At 37.8% G+C, this 7,979-nt stretch overlaps 1 protein-coding gene across 1 annotated transcript in view; it reads right to left on the reverse strand.

Annotated features, from left to right (window-relative positions):
- ptk7b (protein tyrosine kinase 7b) overlaps positions 1–7,979 on the reverse strand; it is a 99,653-nt gene that overhangs the window by 38,199 nt on the left and 53,475 nt on the right. The gene's annotated exons all lie outside the window — the stretch shown is intronic.

Consider the following 7,979-nt stretch of genomic DNA (forward strand, 5'->3'; position numbering starts at 1 on the left):
TGTTCGCCTCAGCATGCACTGACCCCGCTCTGTGATTTTCCGTGGCCTACCGCTTCGTGGCTGAGTTGCTGTTGCTCCCAATTGCTTCCACTTTGTTATAATACCAATAACAGTTGACCGTGGAATATTTAGTAGTGAGGAAATTTCATGAATGGACTTATCGCTTGAATTCACTGAGCTCCTGAGAGCGACCCATTCTTTCACAAATGTTTGTAGGAGCAGTCTGCATGCCTAGGTGATTGATTTTATACACCTGTGGCCATGAAGTGATTGGAACACCTGAATTCAATGATTTGGAGGGGTGTCCCAAAACTTTTGGAAATATAGTGTCTATCATTTTAACATAGTGTCCGAATACTTTTTCTCTATCAATTTTGTTTACATAGCTTATGCTTATGAATATACTGTATAAGTACAAAGTCAAAAAAACATTTGAATTGAATATATGCACTGGAAGTATATTAAATACAGTAACAAAAACAAAAAGTGTCTGAATATTTATTTCCTCTCACTGTAATGAAGGAAAACAGATGCCCACAGACGCATGTCTGCCCACCACAAAAACATGTACAACCTCTACTAAAAGATCCAGTATTAAGATGAAAAACAAATGTTACCAAGAATGCAAAATAGATCCTGAACTAGAAAATCCCCCATTTTCGCCTCCGCCAAGGAGCTCTTGACTCAAATGATTTTGCGTCTCTGGAAACAAGACCTCTACCCCTTATCTGACAGCAGGATTCTGTTTTTAAAAAAAAACCTTAATTGAACATGAAGGTAGTGAGTCTGTAGATTACATCAGTGCATGAGTGCACTCCCACTGAGACACTGCAGCTGTCTTCAAAGGGCACAAGCAACTCAGTTATAACTGTCAGGTATTAATCATTAAAGAAACTAGACTGCGGATATCACTTCAAAAGCTGTGAGAAGAGGGAGAATAGACTGCTGACCTAGATAAGAAATGAAGACAACAAGGTGCCTGTTGCTCCTCAAGGAGTTTAAGATGAGTGCTACAAAGCAACATTTGTAAATGCTTGTAACTCACTCACAGAATAGCTTATTAGTGTTTAGCAGGGTGAAGACTCTTCACAAGGGGGAGCTTGTACTAAAGTAGCTTTTGTGTGTGTCACTGCTGAAGCAGAGAAAACGAACATATATCAGCAGGATCTGATGTGTATACACTCAAAAATGGCTCTTTTTTAAAGTAAAGGAAACTAGCTCTACATAAACGCAGACTATATTCAAATACAAAATCACCTGGCTGCTCTGTAAAAGTGAAGTTTTTGCATAAATGACACTGTGTCCTTGTAAATGATCAGTATCAGTGCTTACACACGCACACTGTACACACTGTTACATACTGCATGATAATTGTATCACTGGCAACCATTAATAAGCACAGCCCAGACTATCAAGAGAAAACATCTATCCTAAGACAACATGCCTCATCAATGAAGGAATGTTTTACAGACTGTTCCTGTTTCAGAGACTGTCCTTGTTTCAGATACTGTTATTGTTCCAGGGGCTGTTCCTGTTTCAGAGGCTGTTCCTGTTTCAGAGATAGTTTCAGAGACTGTTCCTGTTTCAGATACTGTTATTGTTCCAGGGGCTGTTCCTGTTTCAGAGGCTGTTCCTGTTTCAGAGGCTGTTCCTGTTTCAGAGATAGTTTCAGATACTGTTCCTGTTTCAGATACTGTTATTGTTTCAGAGGCTGTTCCTGTTTCAGAGGCTGTTCCTGTTTCAGATACTGTTATTGTTTCAGAGGCTGTTCCTGTTTCAGAGACTGTTCCTGTTTCAGAGGCTGTTCCTATTTCAGAGGTTGTTTCAGAGACTGTTCCTGTTCCTTCTGGTCCTGAAGAAATGACATTTCATTCCAATGTATAAGAGTTATATAAAGGAACAACAATAAAAAAAAATACAAAAATTGGACACTTGACTTGATAATGACTGATGAGATTAGAGAATACAGAGCAAGGAATCTGAGACCACTTCTCAATACAGAATTCTGTCTAGATACTTCAGAATCCTAGGCCCCCTTTGGGGAATTCTCCTCTTCAGCTCACCCCAGAGGTTTTCAATGGGGTTCAGGTCAGGGAATTGGGATGAACCTTGTCAAAAGCATCATTCTGTGACTGTTCAACCATTTTTGTGTGGATTGTAATGTACCTTTAGGAAAACAACACACACATAATGCGTGGGTCACAAACGAGGATAATCGGCTCAATTTTGAGGATGATTCACCCCTCCTGACAACTGCGAAAGGTATCCTTGATTTTAGCTTGATCTAAAACAATTGTCTTACCAGATGATCTGTGGTGTGGGGTGCTTTTTATGAGTCAACATCCTGTAGTGTGGGGAAAGACCTGAAACCAATTTTTTGTTTGATCTGAAGTCAGGTTTTTTCCTGAGAAATTCTGAGAGATTAAAGGTTCTGAGATGTGGGATCATTGGTTGGGACTCTTATTTGTAAGCTTCATCTGAAAGTGTGTGGTGTTTTAAACTACTAGTGATGACTGAAGGACAATTCAAGACAAAAAAAATCTGGGAGATCTCTCATATAGGCCCACACATTAAAACTGCATTCTGTACTGCCCAAAGCTTTGACTTGACCTTGATTACATATATGGCACCATATTCCAAAACTGCTGTTTGCATGTGGATAATATACTACATCAACATTCTTTTACTGTTTTTTTTTGTTTGTTTGTTTTCAGTAATACTGTTTTTTGCATGATCATATATAGCTAGCTCAAGTTCTTTAACTGAATTGAATACACTGAAAGTGTATTTCTTATTCTATGTGATGGTTACTTTTACAGTGATAAAACGTAAGTGATACAATTTTAGAAACCAGTGATTGCACAGACTGGTTCCTATATGTTCAAATTCAGTGGTGTGGTTTGAGATGATTACTTCGTCAGCGAAGCCACCTCAGGGGCATGGCTCCTGTAGTACAACCAGTCCCACAAGTCAACTTTTACAGAATGTGAATTACACTTAACTGTTTTATAGGTTTTCTTTACAGTCTCAGTGCTATGCAACTACAGGGATTGGCCTTGAATTCCTGACTAAAAAGATTATAACTCCATTCTGCTCCCTGTTCACTCACTAAGGGAAAATCAAAGGGAAAATGACTGCCTGTATGCTTAAGCAATGTAGGAACACTTAGCTGAGGAATTAGATGCCTGGATTTAAGTCACAACCTATTACCTTTAGCATGCATGAGTTCAAATAACATCCAGGACCGATCCATCTGAAGCAATACACAGGAGTTACTGTAATTCTCCTATAAAAGTCCACAGCCTAATCTATAGCAGCCAAGCTTTTCATACATGATTCATGCCACCCAAAATCACATATAGGCTGCACAAAGCTTGACGTGCTAACTCATAAAGCATGCTACATCTGCTTCTTACCTGGCACTCCTCCTCCAACCCTAACACACACACACACACACACACACACACACAGACACACAGACACACAAAGCAATCAAGTGACAGGCCATTACAGCAACCTCAGCACCTTCTCTCAACGTGTGTCTGGAGGTTCTGAGACTAGCTCTGACAGGAAGGCTGTACCTATACGGCTCACAGGCTATAAATAGCTCCATGTCCTCCAGGTGATAAACACACCTATAGTTCTGCCAGCCAGAATATCACCAAGAGCTCACCCTGTCAATTATGGAGAGCAGCTCTTCACCTCTTCCTGTCCAAACCACTGGGCTCCAAAGAACACTCAACTGACTACAGATTTCTGAATGAAGGCTTAATAGAGGCTTGAAGAGAGTTTTAAAACCCCTCTATATCAGATCTTAATAAAACTGTTTCAAATAAAAAACATGGTTTCAAATATAATACAACGACCTATACCAAAACAAATAAAAACAAATAAAGGAATTGTACAATTTTGTATCTCTCTTTCGTTATATAGCCTATTAATTGTTTCTAGGAGTACACGGTCACATACGCTGCTGATGGACGTTAACCTGGATGTTATTTTATTCATGCTAAAGACCCTGAAAACAGAATTTGCATGGCATTGAAAATATACTCTGCTTCTTGCACAACAGAAAAAGCACTCGCCCTATTATCTGGAGATCACAAGTTCAAATCCTGATGATTCCGCAGCCATTCATGGCCAAGAGAACTCTCTGGGTGGGAGAAAAGGCACAAATTAGGGAGAAAATGTGAATATTCACATATATTATTATCACTTAAATGTTATTATTATTATTATTTTCTCTTATTTCCGCTGTCTGAGCTCAGACAAATTTAATGACCCTTTGCTAGAGTATTTTCCAAAGAAAGTTTAGAATTGATGTCAGACTTGTCAGACAAGCCCAGGACCATGACTTTGTGAACTAGGAGCACAGCTTATTTAATTACCAAGCTGTTAACAGGCATCCTTGTGCTCATCTTTCTCCACTAATACACTCATCTCTCGGACACTATCTAGCAAAACAACAATTCATGCCTCATAAATGGACTGTTATTTACAGTGTCAGGGATTGATTTATAATTTTAGGTGATGGTGCAAAATTGTGTATTTTAAACAACGAATATCTGGATGCCATGTTATCAAAATAATTTTAGAAGATAATAAAATTACAAGTAGACCACAAACAATTCACTAGCCCATTTGCTAAATAGCATACCTGTGATGCTATAGTGCACAAACTTTACATAGGGCATACATAAATTCCTTGCATGGTCCATGGTTCTTAGTATAATATAATTGTATAATCGTATAATACAGTATATACAGTGTTGAAAAACATGGGTTTTCTTATTCTCATCCAATCTATTCCCATGAAGTAAAATTATATGGTGAAAAAACTGACAACGAAGGTTGAGAACCAGAACTAAACAAAACGGAAGAAAAACTTTGCCCCAGAAAATATCTGGACTATGAAATATCACGAAAAAATGTTTTTTGACAAATGATACTTTTTATAGAAAATGGGCCATTGTAGCTGGCTGGCTTTGTGACCCACAAGAGACATACTATAAACCTATAACAGCACCAGTGGGCTCATACAGGTTTACAGACAGACCTGCTGAACATGGATTTCATTTCTCCCACTGTATATAAGCATTATGCATTCTTCTCACAAGCCAGACTTGTAAAGGCAGGCCTAGAAATGTAGATTATACATTCAAACAACCTTTTACACAGACACACAGGTATGTCTGGTACAATTATTTAACTGTATTTCATGTTTATGTTGCTCTGTAGTTGGCATGTTTATATGAGTAATGCAAAGACTGGCATACAGTTCACTGGGGAAAGCTCTAAATTATATGGTATGGGTGTAACATTCAGAAAATATTCTCAGTGGATGTAGCTGACATATATGCATCCAGAAATTGTTAATTTTGGAACCGCTCCCCAGCAATGCAACAGCATGTAATGATGAGGCAACGCCAAGAGCCCTGCTTATTAACTTAGAATACATTCATTCATATAACCTGTACTGGAAAACCCATCTGTAACCAGAGCCTTATTTCCTGATGTGTCTGGCATCATATAAATATTGAATAATCCCCCATTGCACACAGCTTCAGTTTCATCCACATTACTACACAACCAATAATCTCCAGTATTGAATTGTCTTACAGTGTTCATGTGTCTCCGGCTGATCATTACAGGTGTTAATTTAACAGTGGGGAAGGATGTGTGCTTTAACTGAAAATGGTGCGTATGAAGAAACTACTAAAAAAAATCAGGCCAATTCATTCATATATATTATAATATATTATATATAATTCGATACATATAATGATCAAAGAAGAAGGTGTCTGTAAGGCCAATATCCATGTCCTTGAAAAAATACCTTTAGATATTTTCTGTTTTAGATATTTTCTGTTTTCTTTAGTTGTACTGTATGGAGAAGATTCCATGCCAGATCAAATTGCAAGCTCACTGGTTAAAAAACTGTTAAATACGGCATAAAAAGTTACAGCTTTTCGTAAGTGACATGCAGAAAACATACCACACTGAAAAGCAAAACCTTCAGCGCATTGCCCTGATATTCAACAATCAGCTTTATTAAGAATGAAACGCTGGACGTGAATATGATCCATCTTTAAAAGCAGGCCACACCAGTGCACTCATTAACTGCTGAAATAAGCAGAGGAACCACCAAACTGTACTGGACTCCATTATTCCAAATGAATACACTACTGTGCAGGTTGCTCAAATACGTTACTGAGAAGAGAGAAGGTACTGAAGCTCTCGATATTTAAACAAGGAAGCCCATCATGATTGATTTTCACAGATAAACAAAAGTGTTAAAACCAAGACAAGGTCATTGCAGAGGAAACAGCAGATCAGTTATTACTCACTAATACAGGAAATGCTCCAGTACTATGTTTTGTTCGTCTCAGGTTCCATCCAGTACTGAAGACTCATAAGGCCGAAACACTAACACCTACACTGCTGTGTTAACTAGAGCTGGATGACATTAAAAAAATATTGTGAAACTTTTTTTGCCAATTACAATAAAATTGTTTTCGAATGTGTTTGCTGACTCCTATCATCCAAGTTTACATATTAAATTTAAAATAATTGAAATGCTGATGGATTAAATAGCAATATTCAGTAAATATTCAGTAAGAAGCACATCTAACCGATTTCTATTTGTTTCACATTTAACAATTCACAATCGTTTTCTCTAACTGGCTGAAAAAAGAAAGAGAATGAAAGAGAGAGATTGTATGTGTCATAGAGCAGGGGTTTTGTAGCCAGAGCCTCTTTTAACTGTAAAATAAATTCCACACACTCCCTCAGTTCAGATTTATTTCATGAATGTTATATAAATGTGGATAATAATATTTTGTCTACTTATTAAGAGCCATAGAGCTTACACAGAACACAGTAGTTCCAAGCTGACATTATTTATAGGCTGTTTCTGAGTTACTGAGGTTTGGATTAAAACTATTTTATTCAAGTGACCAGTCAAACAGGCGAATTACTATAAGAACTCAATAATAAATAGAGCTTTGATAATAGCGGGTTGCGATTTCCATGACTGTAATGAAATAAATGAATAAATCACAGACCCCCTGGCTATGATTCCCTGCAGGTCCCCGGCCCCTGGACAGTCATAGAAAACCTAAACACAAGCGAAGTGCCTGCAATGAAACTATAGACAATAAAAACTTTTCAGAAATAGTGTGGATAAATAGTGTAGTAAAATGTACTCAGTATCACCTGGCTAGCGCTAGTATTAATCTAACCTCCAGGACGCCTGTGTTGGTCCAGATAATGTCATTTAATCTCACTGCAGTTACTAAACAATTCATCATAGAGGAGATACTAAATAATACGCCCTGAGATGAATAAATTTATAATACGCCAGGAGTACAGGGGTAAACTCTTATCCTTTATTTAGGTCCACATACAAATGAACACTGTGAGAGTTAACTTAACACTAGAACACTAGTAGGGGGTCCTATATGGAAGGAAGCAGATGGACAAGGAAATCTGCATCCAAACAACCCCCCAAATCACACCACATTAATCACTAGCAGCCTGATTGCATAAACTGTCAATAAATCAATAAATGTTCTCAATTTGAAAATAGCATTGCAGTTAAGTGGTTCCTTTTTCGAAGCTGTTCGAAGCTGTTAAAGCATACAGGTTATAGGGGTAATAACTGATATTATCTGTTTGTATTAGTAGCTATAAATCATTCATCACTATGGTAGCAAGCAGAACATATTCAAACACATTACTGCTTGTAACAGATAAGCAATGCCACTGAGACCTGAGGATGAAGCAAAAAAAAAAAAAACACAGTCCACATCCAATGGTTCATCCAAACCTGGCTTTAACACTTAAACACTACTGCAATCTTTATTCCTCCTACAGCACTTCACAATGTGTACGTTCAGGCCCAAGCTCTTACTCCAAACCCTCAGGCACTGTCTCTGAAGGCTAATAGCTGGAGGCTTTTTTATTGCAGGGGTAATTGG

Source organism: Pangasianodon hypophthalmus, chromosome 3 (genome assembly GCF_027358585.1).
Source record: "Pangasianodon hypophthalmus isolate fPanHyp1 chromosome 3, fPanHyp1.pri, whole genome shotgun sequence".
Taxonomy (NCBI): Eukaryota; Metazoa; Chordata; class Actinopteri; order Siluriformes; family Pangasiidae; genus Pangasianodon; species Pangasianodon hypophthalmus.